Source organism: Ambystoma mexicanum, chromosome 3q (genome assembly GCF_040938575.1).
Source record: "Ambystoma mexicanum isolate Mex_15411 chromosome 3q, UKY_AmexF1_1, whole genome shotgun sequence".
Taxonomy (NCBI): Eukaryota; Metazoa; Chordata; class Amphibia; order Caudata; family Ambystomatidae; genus Ambystoma; species Ambystoma mexicanum.
In genome coordinates this window covers 1,063,611,739-1,063,625,625 of record NC_090926.1, presented here as the reverse complement: position 1 = coordinate 1,063,625,625, position 13,887 = coordinate 1,063,611,739, and positions in this window count along the sequence as shown.

Sequence of the window (13,887 nt, the reverse complement as noted above, 5' to 3'; positions counted from 1 at the left end):
TCTGGGCTGCAAGAGGGAACATTTTCTATATTCAGATCCTTAAGGGTTTTTCGATCGGTTCCCCCATCACCCATAAAAAAAGCAATGACGAGTATCCCCCTGAACTCAGATATACACTTATGTTACCATCCACTGCACTTGTCAGCTGGAAGATTGATACCAAGCACTTGACCCTGTCTGAAAAAGCCTATGGAGCTAATTTAGCTCCATGATGCAATTTGCTGGCGGGAAGCTGTTATGTGTAGACATATACAATGGCGGCTTCCCGCTGGCAAATTTTGGTCATTTGCACTGCAGAGTGTACATGTGCAGGGCAAAAGGCGGTGTTCATGCTCGAATGACATGCAGCACTTCATTGTAATTGTAAACACTCCCTGCCATGCAGCGTTTAATTGTAATTGTAAATGCGGGCCTGGCAGGCAGCAGTTTACAATGGATCCTTAAGGAGGCTCCATAGGGATCCCCAGTTTTTGCGCCGGCATGAAAATGCATGTATGTGCAAATGCTGCAGCATTTGTATGGCGCAGAGGAAGGGAGGCGGGGGAAACGCCCCTTCTCGCCTATGTGTGATTCCTCTCAACCACCTGCTCAGTCATTTCTGGTTTAAGAAGCTCTCTCCTTGGCTTCTTCTCCTTTGAATAAGAAGGCACAATTCTTGTACGCCACTATGAAGAAGGTGTATATAAACTCTTTTTTTTGCAACAAGGCAATGCCAATTCCATTTTGGTCAGCTGCAGACGCAAGATAAGAATGGACATTTTGCGTGGAATCTGCCTCCTCTTGCAGTTGTTGGGTTTAGTCTACCCTCAGGGAGGGCTTGTACCTCAGATGGGCTTATACCTCCTTTATCTCAAAACTATAAACGTAGAAGTAGAAATGTAGGAGCATAAACTTGAAGTAGGTGCGTGTGGACAGTCCTGGAGGTATTCCTCCATTAAACAGGGTCCCAGAAGAAGCTTTCCTTTCATGGGTCACGTCTTCAGCCATGATTGGACCAGACTGCCAACATTCTACAGCACCATCCTTTAGAGGCCTCTTCAGAAGATGTTTAGGGCCATTAGTCCTCTGTTTTCAAGACTGATCCTTGCCTCTACAGGTCTAGATGGGGAGTGGGCTAGTTGTGTCAGAGACTCATTATGTTTCCCAGTTCTTCCATTATGCAAGTTCGCTTTCTGTCTCTACTTATTTGTGCCTCTCCCTTTCCCTCCCATTATATTATTCACCCTGTTTCCATATTTCATTCTCTATCTTTTGCCCTGGTTTGTACTTGAACCTGCCTCCTTCACTGCTCTCTTTTTTTCCCTTTCCCTCTCAATGTCTCTCAACGTCCCTCTTTTGCCTTCTTGCTTCAATCTCTGATTGCTCCCGATTGGCCCTCATCCCACATGTATCATTGTGTTTTAAAAAAAATATTTCTTCAATTTTCATGTCTCTCTCCTTCCTTTTTCTTATCCCTCTCTGGCTCTATTATTCTCTTTCCAGAGCCCCCTTCACCTCTGTACATCTTCCCACTTGCTATCAATTCACGCCCCCTCTGCCCAGCTGCCCTTTCTTTCCCAAGCCTCAGTTCTTTTTCCTGGCTCGGAAAGGCCAGCAAGATGAGGACCACCTCATGTCCAATCTTGTTTTTAAAAAAAAATTATTTATTTTTTAAATACATAAGGAAACAGTAACAAGATACAATATAGTTAAATAAATACAACAGGATTATACACATGTAATAATAAATCATATAAGAACAAACCCCCCACACAGCAGAGAAAGAACAATATTAAAATAAATTAAAACAATTATAATAAATCATTAAACTTTCCCCAAATTCTATCATACACAGTCAACTTATTCTTCAATTTATAATTCATCTTTTTCATTTTTGAAAGTTTGTGCATCTCCTCAACCCATTCGTCAGAGAAAGGAGCTATACTCGTCTTCCACCCTCGGAGAATCAATCGTTTGCCCACAATCGAACCCCTGAAGATAATTTTTTTCTGAGCAGCACTGAGTTCCTGCAATTCAGAGTCATCTCCCAATATCACTGTTTTGAAGTCCGAATTTAGATTCAAATCTAAAATCTTCACACAAGCTTCGCAGACATCAGTCCAAAAATCAAGAACACGTATACAACTCCAAAGCATGTGTTCCAAGGTACCGATTTCAAGTATTCAGCCTCAACAATTATCACTGTTAGAAAGACCTCTTTTTTAAAATCTTTCTGGGCACCAATAAACTCTGTTTAAAATTTTAATTTGACGAGATCTCACACCCAAATTAACCGAACAGAGAGTAACATTTTTGCAAATATCTTGCCAATTCTCTGACGGGGATATCGAGACCTATCTTTCTGCTCCATTCCTCCCTTAATTGGTCATTACCTTTAAATTGTGCCACCATCTTTTTATACAAATGTCTTGCAAGCCCACCCTCACCCTCTTTTGGATGAGCAAGAAAGATGTCCAAATCCAGAGTATTAGTCCAATCAACTTCCCCCAGCGACTTCTTCAAACGCCTGAAGACGGAATTCGATAAATTCTCGAAATCCTATTTATCTCTAACCTCATTTGCCGTCATCCACCGACCATCAATACCCAGATCACCCATTTTTTTTAATACCACAGAGAAATCAGTCAGGCCAAAAAAGTATATTGGAGTTATCCCTGATCTTTGAATTCAACCATAAGGATGCCCTTTGGCATTTAAGCGCCTCTGTGCCCAGTCGCTCTAACAGCTCACATCATACAGTACGTAAAGATCCAGTCACAATAGATTTACTGCCACAATCTTTTGTATTAGTAGAAAGTAAAGCTTCAGGACCAAGATGACCAAAGGCACTAGATTCCGCAACTGCCCCGGAATCTGGAACTTCATGAAGAATGGAATAAAAAATTGCGCAAAAAAGGCCAAGTGATATGCCTTAAAATTAGGCACCTCAATCCCCCTTGATCTAATGGAAGTTGTAATTTCCAGATTTTAAGTCTAGGCGGCTTCCTATCCCATAAGAATTCCTGAATCATACGATCCAAGTCCTGCCAATATTGATTTTTAATTTTTAGAGGAATCATACTTGTAATATAATTTATTCTTGGAGCTAAATTCAACTTAAGGGCGTTGACCTTACCCCACATTAACAGGTTAAGAAGCGACCATCTTTCCAAATCCCTTTTACAGTCACTGTAGACCACACGCATATTCTCTTCTACCATATTAGAAACCAAAGGCGTCAACCAAATGCCTAAATAGCATAATCTGACATCACACCATCTAAAACCCAAGTCAGTGACTAGAATTTTATCACATCTGATAGTAAGTGGCATGATCTCTGACTTAAGGCAATTAACTTTGTAACCTGAGTGTATTTGAAAGTTGGTTAAAATCTGCATTAAGCAAGGTAGAGAAGCCTCCAAGTTTTGTAGAACCAATAACAAATCATCAGCGTAAAACCAGAATTTCTGCATAGCTCCCCAACATTTGACACCAAACAAATCAGAATCGGTTTTGAGGGCAATAGCCAGAGGTTCAGTTCCTAGTATGAACAAAAGTGGTGAAAAGGGACAACCCTGTCTGGTTCCCTTTCCAAACAGAAGGCTTGGAATTAATCCCATTTGTTTTAACATCTGCAGTATGATTAGTATACAACAGCCGAACCCAAGAGATGAATTCACTACCTAGACTCATTTCCTGCAACACAGAATATAAGTACTCCCAATTAACTCTATCTAACACTTTTTCAGCATCGAGAGAAAAGACGGCAGCATCATAATCACCTTCATATGCCTTTTCCATTGTGTGAAGTAGTTTCCTAATATTACAAGAAGTACGTCTGTTTTTCATAAAACCAGATTGTTCTTCACCAATCAATTTTGGAAGAAACCTTTCCACTCTTAAAGCCAAAACCTTAGACAGGATTTTATTGTCTGTGTTAAGAAGGCTAATAGGGCGATAACTAGATGGAAGATTGCCGTCTTTTCCATTTTTGAAAAAAAACTTAGATTGAGGCATGACATGTACTCAAGGGCAATTTCTTACCTATTTTACTAGAAAGGTACATATATTTTAATAGTTCTAAGGCCGAATTAGGAAGAACTTTATAAAATGCAATAGGTAGTCCATCAGGACCCGGGGATTTACCTGTATTCAACCTAGAAATAGCAGTTTTAAGTTCTTCAACCGTTAACTTGGAGCCAAGAGTCAGATTCTCAGTATCAGACATCTTAGGAATTGTTAAACTACCAAAGAAATCGTCTCCTTTTCCTGGGATGCCTGCCTCATTGCGATACAGATCCATATAATAGTCATAGAATACTTGATTGATGCGTTTTAGATTAAACATCATTTTACCATCAATGTCAATGATAGAATTAATAGCGGATTCAGAGTTCCGCTTTTTCAACCTATATGTAAGCCATCTGTCACAATTTTCCCCATTCTCAAAGTAAGTTCACTGAGAATAAAACAAACATCACTCAGCCTTCATAGTAAGCATTCTGTCCAACTCCCTCTTTAGTTTCTTATAAATTCCCAATTTAACCGAAACAAATCCAGCACATAGAACATTTAAAAGCCTCCCAAACATTTTCAAGGCTAACCTCATCAGTATGATTCTCCTCCACAAAAAAATTGGCTTCAGTAGCAATCTTATCCAAAATATCATCATCCATCAAAATAGATGTGTTAAGTTTCCAAGAAGGTGATCTACAACATTGAAATTTTAATCTAAGATGTAAAGTAACAGGAGCATGGTCGCTCACTATAATATTGCCAATATCACAAGAAATAGAGTTTTCTAACAACGAACCACCTGTGAGAAGCATGCCTAGTCTTGACTATACACCATGAGCACCAGAGAAAAAACTATGTTCTCTGAGGTCAAAGTGCGTAAACTGCATAAAATCTTGTAAATTATGTTCCTCCATGAGTGATATGAGAGATTGTTGATGTGGATCAATCCTACTAGTCTTTCTAACAAGGCTTGTGTCAAGCATCGGGTTTATGATAGTATTAAAATCACCCCCAAGGAGAACATTCGGTGAATTCAAATCCCGTAATGTCTGGGCCACCATTCTAAAAAAAGTACCATTGTCCAATATGGGCACATATACATTGCAAAAAACCATCTGTTCCCCCTGAATCTCGATAACCGGTGCCTTTTTCAGAATCAAGATAGCAACTCCCCGCGATCTTGAAGAGAAAGAGGAACTCACAGCACAACCCACCCAATCTTTCTCTACATTTTTAATTTCATCAGTCAGGATGTGAGTTTCTTGAAGAAAGCAGACATCAACTTTCATTTCATCTAAAACCATAAATACTTTTCTTCTTTTAATGGAATTATTAATCCCATTCACATTCCAAGTCACTATACATAAACCTTCAGTATTCGTGTTTGACTGTGCAGCCATAGATAAACACTGATCATAGCATACAGAAACAAAATACCAAAAACAAAATAAACCAAAAGACCATCTAAAGAAACAGTAAAAACTGAGAAGTCTGTTCAACCTAGTAAACAACAAAAGAAACATTCAAAAAGAACGAACTCTAGGACCTCTCCCAAACACAAAGAGAACTCAATGAATGAACTATCTAGAAGTGAGTTAAGAAAAAAGAAATGAAGGACCTCCTTGATCGACCCACCACTCTCTCTAAAGAACGTTCAAGCTAGATAGCAACATAAAAGTAAACCCAAGATTCACCCACAGCTTTGGAAACAAAACCCAACCCCCAAAAAATAAACATTTGTTATGTGTGCCTAAAAGAAGACTGAACATCTCGTACGTGACATACCAAGTCTGCTGTATGTCTTACCATATTCCACACACTCATTAGTATTCAGTAAAATTATGTGTCAAGCACAATGCAAACCCGTTACACAGGTTTGTAATTGCAACCCAATACAAGAATACCAATTAAAAACATATAACCCAGTAAGTTCAAACCCAAAAACATGTAAAAAAGCCTCCACCCAAGCAAATGTGCATAGATTACAACCAGGATGACAAAATGATATGGCAGCATATTTGTGATGTTGGCATCCTCAAAAAGGGTCCCAGAATAGAAGCATGTTGTAAATCCAATAAAGGCAGAGCCATCAAAATTGTCACAATGGCTCCCTGGTTTACTCGACTCCTCACCACTATCCACAGTGACCCTTATGCCCTCCTGCTCACCTGCTGTCTCTTCTTCTGTTTGGAGTCCAAATCTCCTTCTTCTCAGGGCCTCTTCTCGGGAATGCAGATGGGGTCTGCCTCGAGAGGAAGCCACCCTGCCCCTCTGACTCGGGGCCTAGGGGGGCCCCCGAACCGGGGCAGACCAATGAAGGGGAAAAAGCCACAAGGCACAAAAAACCCCTTCCGATTGAATTGGATAACAGGATGCCAGGTCAGAAATGATTTGACGGATTCCCACACGGAACGAACTTCCTTCCAGAAAGAAGGTAGGATGGGGGTGATGGAACCCAACAGACAGAAGAGAAAAGGAGAACTGCTGAAGCTAATATGGTAGCCAAGACAGAAGGACTGCTGAAGAAAAGGGGAGCCTGAGAGGTAAGGGAGAGGACGAAAGGGCAATGCAGAACGTACTCAGGAGAAAGAAACGAGAGAGGAACAGAACACGGAGAAAGGCACTAGAGCGTACCAACCCGGAAGCCTAACGCGAATAGGTTGCAACGCGCGGGCTTCCGGGTTGGCGCTCGTAATGAAGTGCGCTGCTGATCCGACGGCGGAAAGCTAGACCGCGGCTGGAGAACGTGCAGCTGCGTAGCGGCCAAAACAATGGCCGCTCCAGCGCCAGTGAGTCCGCCACCGCCAGCGGCCGCGGCAGCAACTAGACCGCGGCTGGAGAACGTGCAGCTGCGTAGCGGCCATATCAATGGCCGCCCCAGCGCCAGCGTCTCCACAACCGCCAGCGGCCGCGGCTGCCGTGCGTGACAAAAATGCAGAAACCATAACCAGAGTAAAATGCTTTTCAATTTCCCAAAAATAGTCAATCAAAAGGAACATAAAAAATGAAATAAAAACACAATATAAAGCTGTAAGAAAATGCAGAAAGTCTGATACAGAGCCATAGTGCAGAACTCCATTCCTGGAGATACGCAAGGCATGCACTCACCGAATCAAGTCCAAGTTCCCAGAAAACAGTGAGGATAAAAGCTGGAATGTTATTATTTTTAATTCATATTTCAAGACTTGCCAAGTCCGATCATATCTTGTTTGAAAGATAGCATTGTGCTGACATAGGTTCCTTCCAGTAATCAGTATCAGAATTAACCCTTGCTTGAGCGGTATACTAACTAGTTAAACTTGACAAATGCTAACTGGCACTGTCAGTCTAGAAAAACTAGACACCCCTCGAACTGAAGGAAGTGCATGATAATTGGTTGGCCGAAGACCAACCGCCTCATTTAAAGTGTTAAGAATACCTGCTCATTAGTCATTACGTAGCTATAAACTCAACAAGAGTGTGGCCATTTTGTGATGACCAGAATCGCCATTTTGTTTTCTCTCTCTGCTCTCTCTAACGTTGCCACTTTGCCTCATGTAAAACTGCTTTCCAAGGTACTAAAGACATGAAACTGCCACTGATTTCAACACGAAAATGTTAACAGTACAATCGGAGGAAGTACCCTGTATGATAGAGAATGGAATTGTCACGCAGAGATGCAGGCGGAAGCCACTGCAGATGAATTACAAGGGTGGGCTGAGGGCTCTGCAGAATTGGATCTGGAGGGTTGTTGGGTGGACAAGAAGAGCGGGAATTGGATGTTGCCAAATGCCTACGTAAATGCAATGGTTACAATGGCTCACAGTCCCACCCATATTTGTGCAAAGAAAATAATTCAACATCTACCCACAGCCTGGGAAAACCCACTCATAAAAAAGAATGCCGAGAGGTTGGTACAGAATTGTATCACATGTCTACAACACAATGTGGGGAAGGGAACGGTGACTCCAACAGGCAGTTTTGGCCCTTCCTCTATGCCATTTGAGGTGATCCATTTTGATTTCATAGAAATGGAGAGATGCCAAAACTTGAAGCATGTTCTGGTGGTCATATGTGCGTTCTGCAAGTCGGTGGAAGCGTTTCCATTGAAAGACTGCACTGCCATGAGCACGGCAAAAGTAATGCTGAAGGAGTATTTCTCTCGCTTTGGTCTGCCCCGTGTCATATGGTCGGACAATGGTCCGCATTTTGTAGGTGCAGTAATACTGCAAATTTGCGCAGATTTACAGATTGATAAGCGATTCCATTGTTCGAAACATCCGATGTCAGCCGGTCTTATTGAACGCCACAATGGAATCTTGAATTCCAAGATTAGCAAGATCTGTGCCGGAAGCTAGCTAAATTGGGTAGATGCATTGACAATAGCGTTACTGTGTATGCAAACATCTGTACAGGCGAGAACTGGGTTCTCCCCATACGAAATTATCATGGGGAGACTGGCGAATGTTTGGTGTGCACCTCAGCCAAAAAGGCTGGGGGAAGTGGAATATCCTGTACTCAGCATTTATTGTGAGCTGTTAATGCAAAAACTGCGTTTGATTCATCAGCAGGTGCAGGAGGTGCTGCCTATCAGATACAGTGGCCTAGGACATGCATTGAAGCCAGGAAACTAGGTGCTAGTAAAAAATTTGAACGGAAAACATCAATAGCACCCAGGTGGCGTGGGCCCTACCAGATCCTCCTGACTACGCAGACGGCAATACGGGTGGATGGACCAAAGGCGTGGATACATGCCACGCATGCCAAGAAAGTCCCACCACCACTTGACACTTTGATTGATCGGGAGAAGACCAGAAAGAGACAGCGGTTACAGAAACAAAAAATACAATTGCCAGTTCTTTACCACAGAAACTGCCTGATCCTGAAACAAAGCCTGAAGCGATTGCCATAAATGAGGAAGGGCAAAGAGTGTCCCAACGTTATCCAGCAGATTCTGCATCACTGCTGGCCGACATCAAGCGCATACCTCTGTGGCGCCCACCATCTTCCGTTGCACCACAGCCTGCATCGTTGACTGGGCACCCATCATCATCTGCCATTGTGCCCCAGGCTGACTCCAAGCTTGAGACCGGAAGTGCACCCGCACTATTTGTCGATCACACAATACCAGGAGCAAATCGGTATAATCTGCGGAGCAGAAAAAAGAAGTGATTGCATCTTCATCTTTTTGTGGTTTTATCGCCTCTGTTTCCTATTCTCGGATGAAGTAGGAACTGGAGGCCTAGAGGAGAGTGGCGTGAGGGTTGTGCAAGCCAGACAGCTCAACAAACGCAACACCTCGGTGCTAAATCCATGTGTCCGTAACCCGTGCGGACAAGCGGGGCGCACATGGTACAAGGGCAACTGCTCTGAAACTCTAGAGCAATGTGCGAATGCACAGCGATCTTGCCAAGCGACTAAGCAATCCAGGCTGATAAGAACTGGCATGGAAAGACTGTAGACATTTATCGAACTTCCTAACATTCCAAGAAGCGCATCGACAGGAGATATCCACGACGAGCACGATGGAAGAAGAAGGATGAGAGAAGATGCCGGAACCAGCAAACATCCCCTCCTCCACCAATGCTGATAATGAGTTAAACGCAGTACATAGAAAGGTGAAAAAAGGACATAGTCGAAAGAATTGTATGCTGGGTCTAACAATAATAATGTGTATAATGGGTATACTAGCCCCAATATTGACGGTATCAGTATTATGGTACCTGGAGGAAATTCACTCTCTAGAGGTACTCTTGCCTATGTGAACATTTCCACGACGGAAAGCCCAGTTCATGTGATTTCCTATACCTTGTCCCCAATGGAAGAGAGACATAGGGAAGGGTATGGGAACACCACATTACTATTGATAATGAACATGACACACTCAATACTAAGAAAAAACAACTGTTGGGTTTGTGCACACTTGCCCCAGCATGGTGGTAAGGGAATAAGATGGTATGTACAGCCCCTGCCATTGACTTCTCCAGGCTATGCCTCTCTGAGTGCCTTATATTATGGGAAATAGAACGAAAGTGAAACTGATCAACTAGACAAAACAAACATGAATGAATTCGAGGAAGTGATTATGAAACCGGTGGGTTGCTCCATATTCCATAAAAGACGATTAATTACACCAGCAATAATGCCACAGGATAGATTGTCTGTGCCTTATAAACCATCTGTGATCACGTTTCATATGAACCCAGAAGGAAACAAGGATGCAAATCCCCCTTCATATACAGTAAATTATAATCCACGTTCAGTCCCTTTTTGTTTGCAGAAAAAAGGCTCTTTTCAGGTGGGGACATTGACTAGATGCAAAAATATAGCATTCCTTGATAAAGAAGTGGAACCAATATATGTGGGAGATCCTGTGTACTTTATATGTGGGGAAAAAGCATATCCTTGGTTACCTAGAAATTGGGGAGGTACTTGTTATTTAGGTTTTCTATTTCCTGGGGTGTTTCTTTCAAAAACAGCAGATATAGCCAAATTGACCAGGTCACGACCTCGCCGGAATATTGAGGACGGGTTGATTGTAGAAGATATAGCAAAATGATTTATACCATTTTGGGGCCAAGCAATAAACTCTTATAATATAAAACGACTATCCAGAATATTAGAAGAAACAATAAATGGAACAACCGACATATTATATAACATGACTCTTGAGGAAAAAGGAATTAGATTGATGTCACTACAGAATAGAATGGCCCTTGGTATAATCTTATTTGTTCGCGGCGGTGTTTGCAAAATTGTGGGATCAGCGTGTAGCATATTTGTAAGTGACTCCTCCCCCACGATTTTCGAAGCGATAAGAACATTGCATGTATTAAGCTCTGATCTTCACCCCCCTGAAGGAGGCTGGGAATTGAACATAAGCTCCTGGTTCTGGGAAGTGTTGCAGTCCTGGGGATGGAAGCTATTTGCAATCTTAGTAGCAATTCTGGGAATATTCGTGACATGTTGTTGTTGCATACATTGTCTCCCCATAGTATGCACTGAGATTAGTGAGGAATGTTTACAAATGGTAGAATGAAAAAACATTATTAGACCAAACACTCACAATAGTAATGAATCCCGAAACCATTAAAGAATTCATGGCAATCGATATTGAAAATAATAAGGAGGAGACAAGGAGTGAATGTGAGACAGAGTTCGAATCAGATTCCAAGTCTAATCTAAACACTTGGTCGGAAGAAGATGCAATGTATGGATGAGGCATTTGGCATACGGCAAAGAGGAGGGTTTGTCAGTCTAGAAAAACTAGACACCCCTCGAACGGAAGGAAGTGCATGATAATTGGTTGTCCGAAGACCAACCGCCTCATTTAAAGTGTTAAGAATATATGCTCATTAGTCATTACGTAGCTATAAGCTCAACTAGAGTGCAGCCATTTTAAGATGACCAGAATTACCATTTTGTTTTCTCTCTCTGCTCTCTCTAACGTTTCCAGATATTATTTCGCTTCAGTGGTCCAAGGTTACTAAAGAAATGTTGAAACATTACGCTGGAGAGCCAGACAGAAATGCCCGGTTCCCTCCCTCACATATCCTTGAAGGCAAGGAGCAAGGCATTTTAATCAGTACACGGATGCCAGCGAGCCTCCTTAAAAGAATAGCAATGTACAAAATTTATAGTAAAAGGTTTGAATTATGCTCTTCTTATGGCCCCCCTTTCTGAGCACTGTGAGGCCCCAGAGAGCAAGCTGACCTCTAGAGCGTGAATCGAAACCAGGAGATAGTGAGGCCTGGAATGTGCCAGTCCCTTACGCGCAGCTTGCCCATGAAAACAGAAGTGCTGTGTTCTCTCAAATAAAGAATGGTGTCTGTAAATTCAAGATTGCAAACTGTTACTAAATATGGTGGTCTGAGGTGTCATATTCGTCACCATGGTCAATCATCGCCTCCAATTCAAAGGGAATGAATTAGGGGCGGCATTGAATGTGTCATTACTGATTATAAGATGCTCATTTTGTATATATGTAGCTGTTGTACAATTTTCGCTCTCTTGCGTCCCCCGAGGTCTGTTAGAGACACGTCGCGGGGCGTGGGACCATTTGGCCAACTGGGACTATTTGTTTTGCAATAAACCCTAGATTTTGGTAATACAATCTTGTGTCTGGTGTATCAGTTCGTGTGTGGTTATTGCACCTTGTTTCCACATCCGAGGGTCCCTTAGGGGCCCCTTCAGCACTTGAGCAGCCTGATTCGAATGTAATTGTGAAGAGGCATTTGTGGTTATCTATTGAACGTCCATAAAGATACAGCCTTTTCAATTAGCACACACGTATATCATTAAGGGTCAATGAACGAAGGAATGTAGTAACGAGGCATACAAGATGTACAAGAGAAATGCTGTGAATTTTTATTATAATGTTACACCAGCCATTTCCAAATCTGGATCGATGCTGCAGCACTCTTATTCGTCACCAGTGAGCATGGGCTAATGATTAGGTAGCATCCAACTTCCAAAATGAAACAGCCCCTTTTCCCATCATGCCGCGATCTATACAAGTTTATATCCAGGGCTGAAATCCATATCCATAGTCTTTTCATATCTCATCACGTTCTGTAAAGTGGACTTACCGCATTTCCTGATCAGCTGACGCCTGCAACGTCAGGTCCTTTATTCTAAATGCGTTGTGTCCGGGGGAATCCAGTAGTAGAAAATACAATTGCTTATGGTAATCAGCTTTGCGTGTCACTGAACACCGGCCCCCATTTCAATCCACTCCATTCGATTCTCATGTGTATATTTAAAATGGTGAGCGTTAAACTGGTTTATGACCACAGTGCTATTTTGTAAGGCAAAAAAAAAGTCAATAAACCGGAAAGTGAACAATAAATATTTTAACACTATCCAAACAAGACGATCACAAGGGTCCAAAAAGCGAGTCTAATTGAGGGGAATAGAGGTATCCATCCCTCCTTTGTGCTGCTCTAGCCAGTGCAGAGCCTGAGCTGGATCAGCAGTGCTCTTCTCACCATCAGGTAGCAGAACAGTTAGCAAGTTATCTTTGGTCATAAATGCTTTCAGGTTTAGCTGTTTGGCCAGATCCTTTGCCCATTTAAAGGACTTCCTTAGGAGTAGAACTTCTTCAGAAAAATCAGGGTAAATAAAAATAGGTTTACCTTTGAAAGTAGCTTTTCCTGTCAATCTAGCAGAGTTCAACAGACTCTCTCTAGATTTCTGATTCATGAAGGTAACAAGGATGTATCTCGCCCTTGACCCCTGATGTTTAGCAATCCTGAAAACAGTGTCAATATCACCCAGAAAAATGTAGACACAGTTAAAGCATTCCTTAAAAATGTGAATGACCAAAGGGATCAAATCTTCTTTATCAGCCAAGTCCTTCACACCAACCAGTCTGATGTTTTTGGCCCGCATTTTCACTTCCAACTCCAAACGTAAATCTTTTTCTTTCTGAAGATCAGACTTCAGATTGTTGTAAGCCTGAAAGCTGCCCGAAATTTCTGTGCTCATAGACAGTGAAGATTTTTCCAAATCCGTGACTCTGCCATCCAATTGACAAGTTTTCATGTTGAGATCAGCCAGAGAGTGTTTAAATGCACTGACATCTTGGGCCACAAGGAGTAGAATTTTATAGACATCTTGAATGTTGGGAGTATCATCAATCACCACAAGCAGTTTGTTTTTTTTTAAGCAGGATTCTCTGCCTCTTCTATCTTCATCTTTGAGTTCATAATATCTTGAAATTTTCTTCAGGGAGAGGTCCAGGAGCTGCAAGACTAGGCTGCTACTCCACCGCTCACCATTCCTGAATCCCTCATGTCCAATCTTGACTTTCACGCCCAGGCGTTGACACACATCATTTGTCTTCTTGTCACTTAGGGCCTCACATATTCTTCATTTTGGGAAGTGTGGCAGGTCAGAAGAAGGATGCGGACA